Source organism: Hyaena hyaena, unplaced genomic scaffold (assembly GCF_003009895.1).
Source record: "Hyaena hyaena isolate Hyena2069 unplaced genomic scaffold, ASM300989v1 scaffold_111, whole genome shotgun sequence".
NCBI classification, from domain to species: Eukaryota; Metazoa; Chordata; class Mammalia; order Carnivora; family Hyaenidae; genus Hyaena; species Hyaena hyaena.
Genome location: NW_024080743.1, coordinates 2,122,109 through 2,137,900, shown reverse-complemented (window position 1 = coordinate 2,137,900; position 15,792 = coordinate 2,122,109). Strand labels below are relative to the sequence as shown.

At 39.0% G+C, this 15,792-nt stretch overlaps 1 protein-coding gene across 1 annotated transcript in view; it reads right to left on the bottom strand.

Moving 5' to 3' along the window:
- Nucleotides 1-5,192: 5,192 nt before the first annotated feature.
- RPAP2 (RNA polymerase II associated protein 2) overlaps nucleotides 5,193-15,792 on the bottom strand; it is a 99,258-nt gene continuing 88,658 nt past the window's right edge. Inside the window, exon 13 of the mRNA XM_039236427.1 lies at nucleotides 5,193-5,500. The gene's annotated coding sequence lies outside the window, so the exon portion shown is untranslated. The remainder of the gene's footprint in view (nucleotides 5,501-15,792) is intronic.

Below are 15,792 nucleotides of genomic sequence, written 5' to 3'. Positions count from 1 at the left end.
TTCCATTTCTTTGTGTCATCTTCAGTTTCTTTCATCCATGTTTTACAGTTTTCAGAGTATAAGTCTTTCACCTCTTTGGTTAAGTTTATTCCTAGATATTTTTTATTATTATGGAGAAATTATAAATGGGATTGTTTTCATTATTTCTCTTTCTGCTGCTTCATTATTAGTGTATGGGACTGCAACAGAATTCTGTACATAGATTTTGTATCTTGTGACTTTACTGAATCCATAATTTTAGTAGTTTTTTGGTGGAGTCCAGGATTTTCTATATAATGCCATCATGATATTCGCAAATAGTGACTTTTACTTCTTCCTTACCAATTTAGATGGCTTTGGTTTCTTTATGTTGTCTAATTGCTGTGGCTAGGACTCCCAGTACTGTGTTGAATAAAAGTGGTGAGAGTGGACATCCTATCTTATTCCTGATCTTAGGGAAAAACGCATAATGGCCTTCATTGTTGAGGTATATTCCCTCTAGACCTACTTTGCAGAGGGTTTTCATCATGAGTGAATTGTAGTTTGTCAAATGCTTTTCCTACATCTATTGAATGATCATATGGTTTTTATCCTTTCTCTTATTGATGCATTACATTGATTGTTTTGCAAATATTGAACCACCCTTGCATCTTGATCATGGTGTATGATTTTTTTTTTTTAATGTACTCTTGGATTGGATTTGCTCGAATTTGTTGAGGATTTTTGCATGTATATTCATGAGAGATACTGGCCTTAGTTCTCTTCTCTTGTGGTGTCTTGATTTGGTTTTGGTATTAGGTGATACTGCCCTTATAGGAAGAATTTGGAAGTTTTCTTTCTAGTATTTTTTTGGAATAGCTTGAAAGAAACAAGTATTACCTCTTCCTTAAATGTTTGCTAGAATTTGTCTGTGAGGCTGTCTGCTCCTGGACTTGTATTTGTTGGGAACTTTTTGATCAATGATTCAATTTCATTGCTGCTAATTGGTCTGTTCAAACTTTCTATTTCTTCCTGCTTTAGTTTTGGTAGATTATATATTTCTAGGAATTTATCCATTTCTTCTAAGTTGTCCGCTTGGTTGGCATATAGGTTTTCATAATAGTCTATTATAATTGATTGTATTTCTGAGGTGTTCATTGTTATTTCTTCTCTTTCATTAGTGATTTCATTAATTTTGATGAGTTTGGCTAAAGGTTTATCAATTTTATTCTTTTCAAAGATACATCTCTTGATTTTAATGATCTGTTCTTTAAGTTTCTATTTCATTTATTTCTGCTCTAATCATTATCATTTCCTTCCTTCTACTGGTTTGGGGTTTTGTTTATTGTTCTTTTCTAGTTCCTTTAGGTGTTTTAAGGTTTGAGATTTTCCTTCTTGAGGTAAGCCTGTATTGCTGTAAACTTCCCTCTTAGAACCACTTTTGCTGCATCCCAGAGATTTTGGAATGTTGTGTTTTCATTTTCATTTTTTCTATGTCACTTTTAATTTTTTCATTGATTTCTTGGTTAACCCATTCACTATGTAGTAGCATGTTATTTAACTCCATGTATTTGTGTTCTTTCCAGATTTTTTCATGTGATGGATTTCTAGTTCCATTCTGGTGTGGTAGGAAAGATGTAGGATAGGACTTTGATTTATTATTTTTTTAATTTGTTGAGACTTGTTTTGTGACCTAACATGTGATCTACTCTGGAGAACATTCCATGTGTACATGAAAAAAAAAGGGGGGGGGGCTTCTGCTATTTGAGGATGGAATGTTCTTAATATGTCTGTTAAATCTATCTGGTCCAGTGTGTCATTCAAATCCATGGTTTCCTTGTTGAGTTTTCTGTTTGGATGATCTATTCACCATTGTGAGTGGGGTGTTAATGTCCCCTACTGTTATTATATTAATATCAATTCCTTCCTTTATGGTTGTTCCTGAATTTTATGTATTTGTGTCCTCCCACACTGGATACATAAATATGTACAATTATTATATGCTCTTGCTGCATTATTCCTTTTCTTAGTATATAGTGTTCTTCATCTCTTGTTACAGACTTTGTTTTAAAGTGTATTTTGTCTGATAGAAGTATTGCTACTTCAGCTTTCTTTTGACATCATTTGCACAATAAATGTTTCTCCATCCTCCACTTTCAAACTGCAGGTGTCTTTCAGTCTGAAATGAGCCTCTTGTAGGAAGCATACAGATGGATCTTTTTTTTTTTTAATCTACTCTGTCACCCTATGTCTTTTGATTAACATAGTTTAGTCATTTATATTCAAAGTAATTATTGATAGATAAGTATTTATTGCCATTTTATTACTTGTGTTTGTTTTTATAGATTTTCTCTGATTCCTCTCTTTTGTGGTTTGTTGGCTTTTTTTCAGGGATATACTTGAATTCCTTTCCCATTATTTTTTATCTATTGCTAGTTTTTGATCTACAGTTAACATTAGGTTTATATATAATCTATCTGCATATAGCAGTTGATGGTCGCCTAAGTTCAAACCCATTCTTTACTCCTCTCCCCTCGTTTTAGGTATAAGGTATCATATTTCATTGTTTTGTGAATCCCTTTTTCCTACAGAAATACTTACTTTGCGGGCTCTGTGCTCACAGCAGAGACCTCAACGTGGGGCTCAAACCCACAAACTGTGAGATAATGACCTGAGCTGAAATTAAGTGTTGGATGCTTAATGCTTAACAGACTGAGCCACCCAGTCAATGTATTTTTAATTTCATTTATTGTGCTCTTGATCCCTGACTGGTTGCTTTTTATTTGTGTTAAGTGTCTCACTGATGTCCTCCACTCTTGACTCAAGTCCAGTGTGTATTGTTACAATCATCATATTCTCTATCATGCATATCACTTTTATCTGTTTCACTTTGATCTTTTGCTGTGGTTTGGTCCTATTCTTTCATTTGAGAACTATTTCTGTTTCCTTTATTTTGTCTGACTTCCTGTGTCTATTTCTTTGTGTTAGGAAAGTCAGCTGCTTCTCTTGCTCTTAATAGCCTCATGAAGAAGATGTCCTGTAGTGCCCCACAGTGCAGTGTTCCCCATTCCCTAGGGCCTGGTGCTTCAGAGAGTGTTTCCTGGGAGTACTGTGTGTGTTCTGCTGTTGAGTGTTGGCCTTTTTTTCCTTCAATTCAGTTGTGTGCGGGAGGCTCTTTGTGTATTGTGGGCAGTGTTTAACAAAGTGTGTGGTCGTCTGCTTGTGAAATGAGACCTGTACCTGTGAGAACAGAGTTCCTGTACAAGGTACCCTCAGGAGATGTGGTGTTGGCAGAATTTCCAATGGTAGTATGGGGAGAGGGGCCTTACAGTGATTGGACTAAAGCAACCACACTGCGAAGTTGGATCCGAAATGGGAAGGGTGGGGCTTGGTGTAATCAAGCTAGGTAACAAGGGTCCATGCTGCACTAGTTCCTGCAGGTAGCTATTGTTTATGCTGGGGGTGGGGAAGGGAATGCCAGCTCTTTTGTCCTGGAAGGGGTGTCTCTCCAGGCCATGCTCTTGAGATGAACAAATCACTCTCCCTCTGTCTACCCCTGGCATTTTTCTAACTGCTGATTCTATGCTGTATCTGTATGGGCTGTTTGTTGTGCTGTCTTTAATTTTTTTTTCAATGTTTATTTTTATTTATTTTGAGAAAGAGAGGGGCAGAGAGAGAATCCCAAGCAGGCTCCATACTCCGTGCAGAACTGAACACAAGGCTCAACCCCACGACTGTGAGATCATGACCTGAGCTGAAATTGAGTTGGATGCTCAACCGACCAAGCCACCCAAGCACCCCTTTTGTGCTGTCTCCTTAAGGGCAGGGACTCTGCTTCCTAAAACCCTCTAGACTCTCCCAGACCTAAGCTTGCTGATTTTTAAAATTCCAATCTTTAAGTCTCACCAGTTTTAAGAACTCAAGACATATGGACTTTCTCACTTTCAAAGGCAAATATTATGGGGATTTGTCCTCCACATTCATGGGCTCCCCAGTGTGAAAGGCCCTGGTCCATTTCATTCCCAGACCATGTCTTTGCCCTTCCTACCTTCTTTGATATGGACTCTTCTCTACCATTTACATAGTTGTGGAATTTATTCTGCCAGTCTTTGGGTCATTTTCTGTGGTGCTTACACTGATGTGAGTATTACCTGGTTGTATCTGTGGGCAAGGTGAACTTAAGGTCTTCCTTCTCAGTCATCTTCCCAGCTGCCCCTCTGCTTCACTGATCTTTGTCTGTCAATACCACACTATATTCATTATTGTAGATTCTCATCCATTATGTTCCCTACCCTGTAAGGCTGCTTTCTGGACACTTTGCATGGTTGGACTTCTAGCAGCCCTCATTTCCTCTAGTGTCCAAGGGAATAGATCTGATTTTATTTTGTTTCCTGGCTCTCCAGTAAAGCTTCCCAAACTGTCTGAGCCCTCTTAACTGCTCTGGGGGCCTTGCTAACTTGCATACTTGATAGACATTCTGAAAAAAGCTGTATAAATTCTAGAGACTGTCTCTTGAAAATAAACTACAGTTTCCTTTTTTTATTTCTTTGAGTCCAAAAAATTCTGAGATACTCCTGTTTTGGACTTGTAAGCTTAACTAAATTGCTCAGGACCATTTTATAGCAGTTTCTTTAAAATTTTTTAAAAATATTTATTTTTGAGAGAGAGAGAGGGAGAGGGAGAGAGAGAGATGGAGCACGAGTGGGGGAGGGGCACAGAGAGGGGGAGAGACAGAATCTGAAGCAGACCCCAGGCTCTAAGCTGTCAAGCTGTCAACACACACCCTGACTCAGGGCTTGAACTCACTAACCGTGAGATCATGACCCGAGCCGAAGTCAGATGCTTGACTGGCTGAACTACAGGCACCCTATAGTACAGTTTCTTTAAAAGACTAATGACTTGGGACACCTGGGTGGCTCAGCTGGTTAAGCATCCTGCTCCTGAGATACCAGCTCAGGTCATGATCTCATAGTTTGGGGACTGAGCCCCACTGTCAGCACAGAGTCTGCTTGGGATTATCTTTCTCTCTGTCTCTCCGCTGCTTACTCTCTCTCAAAAATAAACATTTAAAAATAAATAAATAAAAGAATAATGACTAGACTTCATTTTATATTGCATTTATTGACCTCTTTACAATTCTTTAAAATCTAGAGTTTAGACCAGGAGGCCAAAATGGGCATTTTCTCAATTGTTTTGTCAATTGATACGATGGCTAGAATCATCCAGAAAAAAAATAAGGTCATTAAGATTAAAGTTTCAACTTAAAACTTCAATATTCATTTTCAAATAAATAAAAATACTATGTCTTACAGCTAGGGATACAAGCACTTAGTTATCCTTGTTGGAATAAGGGTTCTCCTCTATCTGCAGGGAAGTCACTATACAGTTAGGGGACTGGGAAGCAATGGGCTGAAATCTTAGGAGATAAAGGTCTTTCTGGGAACAAAGCTAGTTATCAGTCACCATCAGATCATTATTTTAGGTAGAATTCCAGAAATGATGAATAGAAGTTCATCTTCTATTTGTTCTTTGTGGCTTATACCTATGAAACAAAAAAGACAGTTTGAAGAAAATACATAAACTATTTTAGTAGCTTTTGGGAACACTGTGTTGTCTTTCCAATATATTCCATCTTTCCTCATTACATAGCAATAGTGGTTTATGGGGAATAGACCCAACTCATATTCAGCTTGAGGGAGGGCTGTGATGGGTCTAGATCAGTAAGAAAATCCTCTCCTCTTCACTCCCATCCCTTGCCAGAATGATGGAGTTAGTTTACAGCAATCCCATCGGCATATGAATGGGTACAGGTATGCCCTCAATCAGTGTGAAGTTTAAGACTCTTACCAAGCCAGTGGATACTATATGTGAAGCTGGGAACTACTGAACAATTTTGCCACTCAGACAACTTCGAAGATGGCCACCAAGTATTCATGACACTATGCAATCCTCTCAACCTTGAATGTGGGGTGGACCTTGTGATTAGTTTCTGTGTATGGAATACAGCAAAAGTGATAGGATGTCACCTCTGAGATTAGTTATAAAAAAGCTGTGGCTTCCATCTTGCTCACTATGATGATAAGGCACATGGCAAGTAGTGAGGTACACTATGCAGAGGTCTCTGGACAACAGCCAGTGAAAAACTGAGGCCCTGAGTTAAACAGCCTGTGAGGAACTAAATCCTACCAACAACCACAAGAGTGACATTAGGAAGGAAATATTCCTCTAGTTGGGCCTTCAGATGACATTGCAGCCCTAACAGAAGCTTAAATGCACATTCAGAGACCGTCAGCCAGAATCCATAAGCTAAACTGTGTCCATGTTTCTGACTTACAGAAAGTGTGAGATAAAAAATGGTAGTGGCTTAAAACAAAGTCTTCAGAGTAATTTGTTAAGCAGCAAAAGATAAAAACATTCTATCATAAGAAAACTGGATTTTTAAATTTGCAGTTAAAAGTATTAACACATACTTGCTAATAGTAATTTAATAATGAAAAGGTTATTAGATATTAGTCTTTATACACAAGTGAATTTAAGATTTATAGAAATATTGCAAAGAGAAAAAATAAAACTACCTACTCAAAGCTATATATATTTATTTTTTAGCCCTTTCTTAAAAAATAAAATTTATTTAAGTTCAAGTTACTTAACATACAATGGAGGATTGGTTTTAGGAGCAGAACCCACTGATTCATCACTTATATATAACACGCTGTGCTTACTCAACAAGTGCCCTTTTTAATATCCATCACTCATTCCCCGTCCACCTCCCCTAGAGCAACCCCCAGTTTGTTCTTTGTATTTAAGAGTCTCCTATGGTTTGCCTCCCTTCCTGTTTTTATTTTTTTCCTTCCCTTCCCCTATGCTCTTCTGTTGTTTCCTAAATTCTACAGGACTGAAATCGTAACTGGTCTTTCTCTGCTTGACCTATTTAGCTTAGTATAATACATTCTAGTTCCATCCATGTTGTTGCAAATGGCAAGATTTCATTCTTTTTCATTGCTGAGTTAGTATTCCATTGTGTGTGTGTGTGTGTGTGTGTGTGTGTGTGTGTACATACACACATGCACCATATCTCCTTTATTCATCAGTCAATGGACATTGGGGCTCTTTCTATACTTTGGCTATTGCTGATAGTGCTAATATAAACATCAGGGGTGCATCTGCTCCTTCGAATCAGCAGTTTTGAATCCTTTGAGGAACCTCTATACTGTTTTCCAGAGTGGCTGCACCAGTTTGCATTCCCACCAGCAGTGCAAAAGGGTTTGCCTTTTTCCACATCCTTGCCAACGTCTGTTGTTTCCTGAATTGTTAATTTTAGCCATTCTGACAGATGTGAGGTGGCATCTCACTGTGGTTTTGATTTGTATTTCCCTGATGATGAGCAATATTGAGTATCTTTTCATTTGTCTGTTTGCCATCTGGATGTTGTCTTTGGAAAAGTGTCTATTCACGTCTTCTGCCCATTTCTTCACCGGATTATTTGTTTTTCAGGTGTTGAGTTTGGTAAGTACTTTAAAGATTTTGGATACTAACCCTTTATTTACTATGTCATTTGCAAATATCTTCTCCCATTTCATTGGTTGCCTTTTAGTTTTATTGGCTGTTTCCTTTGTTTTGCAGAAGCTTTTCATCTTAAGTCTCAATAGTTTATTTTTGCTTTTGTTTCCCTTGCCTCCTGAGACATGACTCGTAAGAAGTTGCTGTGGCCGAGGTCAAAGAAGTTGCTGTTGCCTGTGTTGTCCTCTAAGATTTTTGATGGCTTCCTGTTTCACATTTAGGCCTTTCATCTGTTTTGAATTTATTTTTGTGTGTGTAGTATAAGTTTCACTCTTCTGCATGTTGCTGTCTCCCAGCACCATTTGCTAAAGAGACTTTTTTCCCATTGGATACTCTTTCCTGCTTTGTCAAAGACAGGATGGCCATACATTTGTTGGTCCATTTCTGGGTTCTCTATTCTGTTCCATTGACAATGTGTCTATTTTGTGCCACTACCATACTGTGTTGATGATCACAGCTTTGTAATATAGCTTGATTTCTGGAATTGTGGTGCCTCCAGCTTTGCTTTTTTCCCCTCAACATTACTTTGGGGTCTTTTGTGATTCCATATAAATTTTAAGATTGCTTTTTTCTAGCTCTGTAAAGAAGGTTAGTGTTATTTGATAGGGATTGCGTTGACAGTGTAGGTTGCTTTGAGTGGTATAGATATCTTAACAATATTTATTCTTCCGATCCATGAGCATAGAATATTTTTCCATTTCTTTATGTCTTCTTCAGTTTCTTTCACAAGCTTTCTATAGTTTTCAGCATACAGACCTTTAACCTCTTGGGTTAGATTTATTCCTAGATATCTTAAGGTTTCTGGTGTGATCATAAATGGGATCTGTTCTTGATTTCTCTTTTTTATACTTCATCATTAACATATAGAAATGCAACTGATTTCTGTATTTTGAATTTATGTCCTGCAACTTTGCTGAATTCACGGATTAGTTTTAGCAGTTTTTTGGTGGAGTCTTTTATGTTTTCTATGTAGATCTTCTGTGTAGATCATACCATCTTTGCGAATTTGGATGTCTTTGATAAAATCTTACTGTCTGATTGCTGAGGTTAGGACTTCCAGTACTATGCTGAACAACAATGGTAGACATCCCTGTAGTTTTCCTGACCTTAGGGGGAAAGCTCTATTCTTCTCCATTGAGGATGATATTAGTGGGTCTTTCCTATAGGAAAGATGTTGAGGTATGGTCCTTCTATCCCACTTTCTTGAGGGTTTTTATCAAAAAAGGATGCTGTATTTTGTCAAATGCTTTTTCTGCATCTATTGAAAGGATCATATGGTTCTTCTCCTTTATTAATGTGGTATGGATTGATATGTGAATACTGAACCAGCCCTGCAGCCCAGGAATAAATCCCACTTGATCACGGTGAATAATTCTTTTAATGTACTGTTGGATTTGACTTGCTAGTATCTTGTTGAGAATTTTTGTATCCAGGGTCATCCAAGAATATTGGACTATATTCTCTTTTTTATTGGTGTCTTTGGATTTGGAACCCAGATAAAGCTGACTTCATAGAATTGAGTTTGCAAACTTCCCTTTGATTTCTATTTTTTGGAACAGTTTGAGAGGAATAGGTATTAACTCTTGTTTACATGTTGAGTAGAATTCCCCTGGGAAGCGGTCTGGTGCAGGACTCTTATTTCTTGGGAGATTTTTGGTAAATGATTGGATTTCTTTGCTGGTTGTTCTCTGTTTCTTCCTGTTTGGTTTTGGTAGTGTGTGAATGTCTAGGAATTTTGTTCAGTTTGTTGGCATATAATTTTTCAAAGTATACTCTTATAATTGTTTGAGGTGTTGGTTGTGATCCCTCCTTCATTCATGATTTTATCTATCTGGGTTCTCTTCTTTTTGATAAGTCTGGCTAGGGGCTTATCAATTTTGGTTATTCTTTCAAAAACCTGCTTTTAGTTTCACTGATCTGTTCCACTGGGTTTTTATTTGTTTCTATATCATTTATTTCTGCTCTAATTTTTATTATTTCCCTTCTGCTGGCTTTGGGCTTTATTTGCTAATCCTTTTCTAGCTCCTTCCGGTGTGAGGTTAGGTTGTATATTTGGGACTCTCTTTCTTTAAAAATTCTAAAAAAATTTTCTAAAAATGTTTATTTTTGAGAGAATGAGAGAGCAGATGCATGAGCAGGGAAGGGGCAGAGGTGGGAGTAACAGAGAGAATCCCAAGCAGGCTTCACACTGTCAGTGCAGACACCAATGAGGGGGTTCAACTCCTGAATTGTGAGACCATGACCTGAGCCAAAATCAAGAGTCAGACACCTTAAGCAACTGAACCACCCAGACACCCTCCTTTCTTCTTGACATAGACCTGTATTCCAATGTACTTTCCTCTTAGGACTGCCTTGGCTGTATCTCAAAGGATTTGGACTATCATGTTTTCATTTTCATTGTAGGTATTTTTTCTTTTCTTTAATTACCTGGCTGACCCATTAATTCTTTAGTAGGATGTTCTTTAACCTCCATGTATTTGAGAGCTTCCAATTTTTTTCTTGTGGTTGATTTCAAGTTTCATAGCGTTGTGATGTGAAAATACACATGGTATGATCTTCATCTTTTTGTACCTATTGAGGGCTGGTATGTGACCAAGGATGTGATCTACTCTGGACAGTGTTACATGTGCACTCGAAAAGAATGTATATTCTGCTGCTTTAGGATGAAATGTTCAGAATATATCTGTTAAGTCCATCCAGTTTAGTGTGTCATTCAAAGCCATTGTTTCCTTGTTGATTTTCTGCTTAGATGATCTGTCTACTACTGTAAGTGAGGTATTAAAGTTTCCTATTATTGTATTATCTTCTCTGAGTATAAATATTTACAATTGTTAGATCTTCTTGGTGGATAGACCCATTAATTATGACATAATGCCTTTCTTGATCTCTTGTTACAGTCTTTGTTTTGAAATCTAGTTGTCTAAGTATGGCTTACTCTGACTTTTTTTTTTGGCCTCCATTAGCATGATAGATGGTTCTCCATCTCTTCACTTTTAATCTGCAAGTGTCCTAAGGTCCAAAATGAGTCTGTTATAATTAACATATAGATGGGTTTGGTTTTTTTTTTTAATATTTTTTTTATTTTTGAGAGAGAGAGAGAGACAGCATGAGCAGGGGAGGGTCAGAGAGAGGGAGACACAGAATCTGAAGCAGGCTCCAGGCTGTAAGCTAGTTGTCAGCACAGAGGCCGATGCGGGGCTCGAACCCACGAACCGTGAGATCATGACCTGAGCTGAAGCCGGGCGCTTAACCGACTGAGCCACCCAGGTGCCCCAGGTTTGGTTTTTAAAAATCCATTCTGCAAAAAAAAAAAAATAAATAAAAAAAAAATAAATAAAAATCCATTCTGCTACCCTATGTCTTTTGATTGGAGTTTTTAGTTTTTGTTTGGGAAACTCTTTATCTCTCTTTCTATTCTGAATGACAGCCTTGCTGGATAAAGGATTCTTGGCTGCATATTTTCCTTATTTAGCACATTGACTACTTCCTGCCACTCCTTTCTGGCCTAAGTTTCAGTGCACAGGTGTGCTACTAAACTTCTGTGTCTACTCTTGTAGGTTAAGAATCTTTTCTCCCTACGTGCTTTCTCTCTTTATCCTTGTATTTTGCAAGTTTCACTATGTCATAGTGTTGACCTGTTTTTTGTTGATTTTTGAAGGGAGTTCTCGGTGCTCTTGGACTTGGATACCTGTTTCCTTCGCCAGGTTAGGGAGGTTCTCAGCCATAATTTGTTCAAATAACCCTTCTTTTTCTTTCTTTCCTTGCAAATAGTTTGTCAAGTTGGTTTCCATATAACACCCAGTGCTCAATCTCACAAGTGCCCTTCTCCATGCCCATCACCCCTCCTCCTCCTCACACCCATCAGTCCTCAGTTTGTTCTCAGCATACAAGAGTCTCTCATGGTTTGCCTCTCTCCCTTTCCCCCACTATTTCCTCCCTTCTCCTCCACCGTCCTCTGTTAAGTTCCTCCTAATCCTCCTATACGTGCAAACATATGGTATGTGTCCTTCTCTGCCTGACTTATTTTGCTCAGCATAACACCCTCAAGATCCATCCATGTTGCTACACATGGCCAGATTTCATTCTTTCTCATTGCCATGTAGTTATTCCATCGTATACATAAACCACATCTTCTTGATCCATTCATCCGTTGATGGACACTTAAGCTCTTTCCATGTTTTGGCTATTGTTGAGAGTGCTGCTATGAACATTGGGGTACATGTGCTCCTATGTATCAGCACTCCTATATCCCTTGGGTAAATTCCTAGCAGTGCTATTGCTGGGTCCTAGGGGAGTTCTATTGTTAACTTTTTGAGGAACCTCCACACTGTTTTCCAGAGGGGCTGTACCAGTTTACATTCCCACCAACAGTGTAGGAAGGTGCCCATTTCTCCACATCCTCGCCAGCATCTAGAGTCCTCTGATGTGCTCATTTTAGCCACTCTGACTGGCGTGAGGTGGTATCTCAGTGTGGTTTTGATTTGTATTTCCCTGATGAGGAGGGATGCTGAGCATCATTTCATATGTCTGTTGGCCATCTGGATGTCCTCTTTGGAGAAATGTCTGTTCATATCTTCTTCACCCAGTGCCCATTTCTTCACTGGGTTGTTTGTTTTTCAGGTGTGGAGTTTGCTGAGTTCCTTATAGATTTTGGATATTAACCCTTTGTCTGATATGTCATTTGCAACTATCTTTTCCCATTCCGTTAGTTGCCTATTAGTTTTGTGGGTTGTTTCCTTTGCCGTGCAGAAGCTTTTAATCTTGATGAGGTCCCAATATAGTTTATTTTTGCTCTTGATTCTTTTGCTTTTGGGATGTGTCAAGTAAGAAGTTTCTGCGGTGGAGGTCAAGGAGGTTGTTTCCTGCTTTCTCCTCTAGGGTTTTGATGGTTTCCTGTCTCACGTTCAGGTCCTTTATCCATTTTGGGTTTATTTTTGTGTATGGTGTGAGAAAATGATCCAGTTTCATTCTTCTGCATGTTGCTGTCCAGTTCTCCCAGCACCGTGTGTTAAAGAGGCTGTCTTTTTTCCATTGGATACTCTGTCCTGCTGTCAAAGATCAGTTGGCTGTATACTTTTGGGTCCACTTCTGAGTTCTCAATTCTATTCCATTGGTTTATGTGTCTGTTTTTGTGTCAATACCATACTGTCTTGATGATGACAGCTTTGTAGTAGAGGCTAAAGTCTGGGATGGTGATGCCTCCCGTTTTGGTTTTCTTCTTCAATATTACTTTGACTATTCATAATCCTTCTTTTTTTTGCTCTTTGTCTTCTGGGGCTCCTATGATACAGATGATATTTCATTTCATGGAATCACTTAGTTCTCTAAGTCTCACCTCATGATCTAGTAACTTCCTTTCTCTCTTTTTTTCAGCTTCATTATTTTCCATAATTTTATCTTTTCACCTATCCTCTGCTTCTTCCATCCTCACTATTACTGTATCTTGTTTGTTTTGCATCTCAGTTAAAGCAGTTTTAAATTCATCCTGCCTAGTTCTTAGGTCTTTGATCCCTGCAGCATTGGTTTCTCTGGGGTCTTCTATGCTTTTTTTTCAAGCCCAGCTAGTAGTCTTATGACTATTGTTTTTTGTTTGTTTGTTTTTTACTTTTTTTTAAAATTTATTTTTGAGAGACAGAGCATAAGCAGGGGAGGGTGAGAGGGAGACACAGAATCTGAAGCAGGCTCCAGGTGCCAAGATGTCAGCCCAGAGCCTGATGTGGGGCTCGAACTCACAAACCGCGAGATCATGACCTGAGCCAAAGTCGGCTGTGTAACTGACTGAGTCACCCAGGCGCCCCTTAGGACTAATGTTCTAAATTCTTGTTCAGATATATTGTTTATATATAACTGTTTTGAGCAAGCCCCTGGCTATGATTTCTTCTTGATCTCTGGTTTGGGGAGAATTCTTCCCCAAGAATTCTGAAATCTTGTCATTTTGACTAGGTTTCTATCTTTTACATTTTTTTTTTTTTTTTAAATTTCTGAGAGAGGGAGACACAGAATCTGAAACAGGCCCCAGGCTCTGAGCTAGCTGCCAGTACAGAGCCCGATGCGGGGCTCAAACCCACAAACTGTGAGATCGTGAATCGAGCCGAAGTTGGCCACCCAACCGACTGACCCATCCAGATGCCCCTACATGTTTTAAAAGCCTGTTTTGTTTCCTGTACCTGAGAGAACTACTATATTAAAAAGGAGTCCTACACTGTCCAGGGCCTGGCACTCCAGGAAGTGTTTCTGGTGTATGCTGTGTGCACTCTGCTGTTGTTTTGGCCGCTCTTTCCCTCTGGTCAGCCCTCTGCAGAGCTCCTCCATTTTTGCAGCAGTGAAGTGTCTGGACCTTTAAGTAGGTGTGCTTTGATTTGTTTGTTGAAGTAACGCTGGAAAAAAATGGGGGGGGAGGACTAATCCCATAAAAAGAGAAAAGGAACAGATAATCAAAAACTTTAGGGCTGATTCTAGGGAAAAAATGAAGAAAAAAGAAAAAGAATTAAAAAGAAATGACAAAAAAAAGTTGTCTGTGGTGCATGTGTGCTGTGCTGGTCTGGAGGAGAGGCTGGCTGCATGTGGCTTAGTATCACTGTTGTCCCAGTGAAGAAGCAGTTGCCGGCACAGAGGGGTAGGGTGTGGTGTAAGTGGGTCTCCCCTCCACTGAGGGATGCTCTGTTGCTCTCTGAAGTCCCACCATGTTGGGTCTGGGGGGGTAAAATAGTACCACCACAACCTCTTCTCCCAGGACTGGGGATTTGAACCCATGCTGCTCAAGCAGGCCTCATGGATTAGTGAGGGAAGTCAGCTTGCTCTGTGCCAAAACTCTCTTGCATTTTTCTTTGGTGCACAGCTGGGATTCAAAACCCAAAGTCCTAAAGGATGGCGCAAAACACAGACTTGTTTCCCTCTCCTGGAGTAAAGCCTCTCCACCCTACTGACTAAAGGCCTTTAGTTGGCACCTGCAGGGTTCTCTCCCAGTGCACCCACCCAATGGCTCAGAGATCACTATACCAGACTATGCCCTTGGGGGCCAGCGTCCTCCTCCCCAAGAGCATTCACCATGGCTCTACTCTGGAGAAAGTACCACACTTTGTGCAGAAAATACTTTCTGCAGAAAAAGAACTGGCATAGTCAGTACTTCTGGCTCCCCAGTCCATGGGCCAGAGAGGTTTTCCTCTTGTGCGAACTCAGTGCTGCACTCACAACCCCTCTCTTTCTCTCCCTTTTGCCTCTCCACAGATAAGGGTTCCTTCCCTGGCTCTGCCATAAATTTTATCTCCCCCAATTCACACTGACGCACCTCACATCTGCCAGATCCTTCTGCCACTCCATAGATCTATTTCCTGTGTTCCAAGTAATCTGACCTCAATACACCTGTTTTTGAGGGATGGGGAAAATCCAGGGTCCCCCACCCCCATTCTCCACCATCTTAACCTGTCTCCGTCTCTCATAGGGAAAATTATGTAATGAGGGCCCAATCATTCAGAATCCCTTATAATACTGACGAAGTCTGGGCAAAGGTTTACCTTATTTGTGTAAGTAAAGTCCACTTAAAACATCTATTGTCAAAAGTCCTCACAAGTACTTTAACACCACCTGTTTATATACACGTCTTAAATGTTAAAAATGATGCTTAACTGTATTACTCATTAAATAGGAAGGACTTCTTTGGGTAAGGCATTCTTTGTTATTTTCTTTACCTGAAGCTCAATGAAACAAACTCCAACTTCACTATATTCTTAGACGGGCCTCTGAATTGATGTTTACACGGGCCAACCTGAGCTCATTCCCTAAGTAAAAGCCTTTGTTTTACAACGTTCTCAGAGGAGCAGGGTCCTTTGAACAGCCAATGGGTATAAATTAGGCAGTAGTGACTGCTGACCCTTTATATTCAATCATCAAGCAGGTACAATAAAGAGATGCTGTTAGTTCTTCTCTGCCAAAATTCCTCTCCTTATCATATATTTAAAGATGTGCTTGAAGAGGTTTTTTTGTTTGTTTTTATAAAAAATAAAATTATATATATATATATATATGTATATATATATATATATATATATATAATGTGCTTCTGTGAAGTAGATAGAATTGGAGGCAGAGGAGGGGAATTTTCGTTTTTAAAATTACATATGCAATTCTGTGTTAATTTTTAAAACAAGCTTGTATAATTTAAGAAATGGAAAGTTAAAAATTAAAAAGCTGTCTGAGAGGGTCTTATGTGAAATTCGGCTAAATTTCTTCAATCATAACATTTTTTTTTTTCTTTTTTTTTTTTTTTTTTTTTTT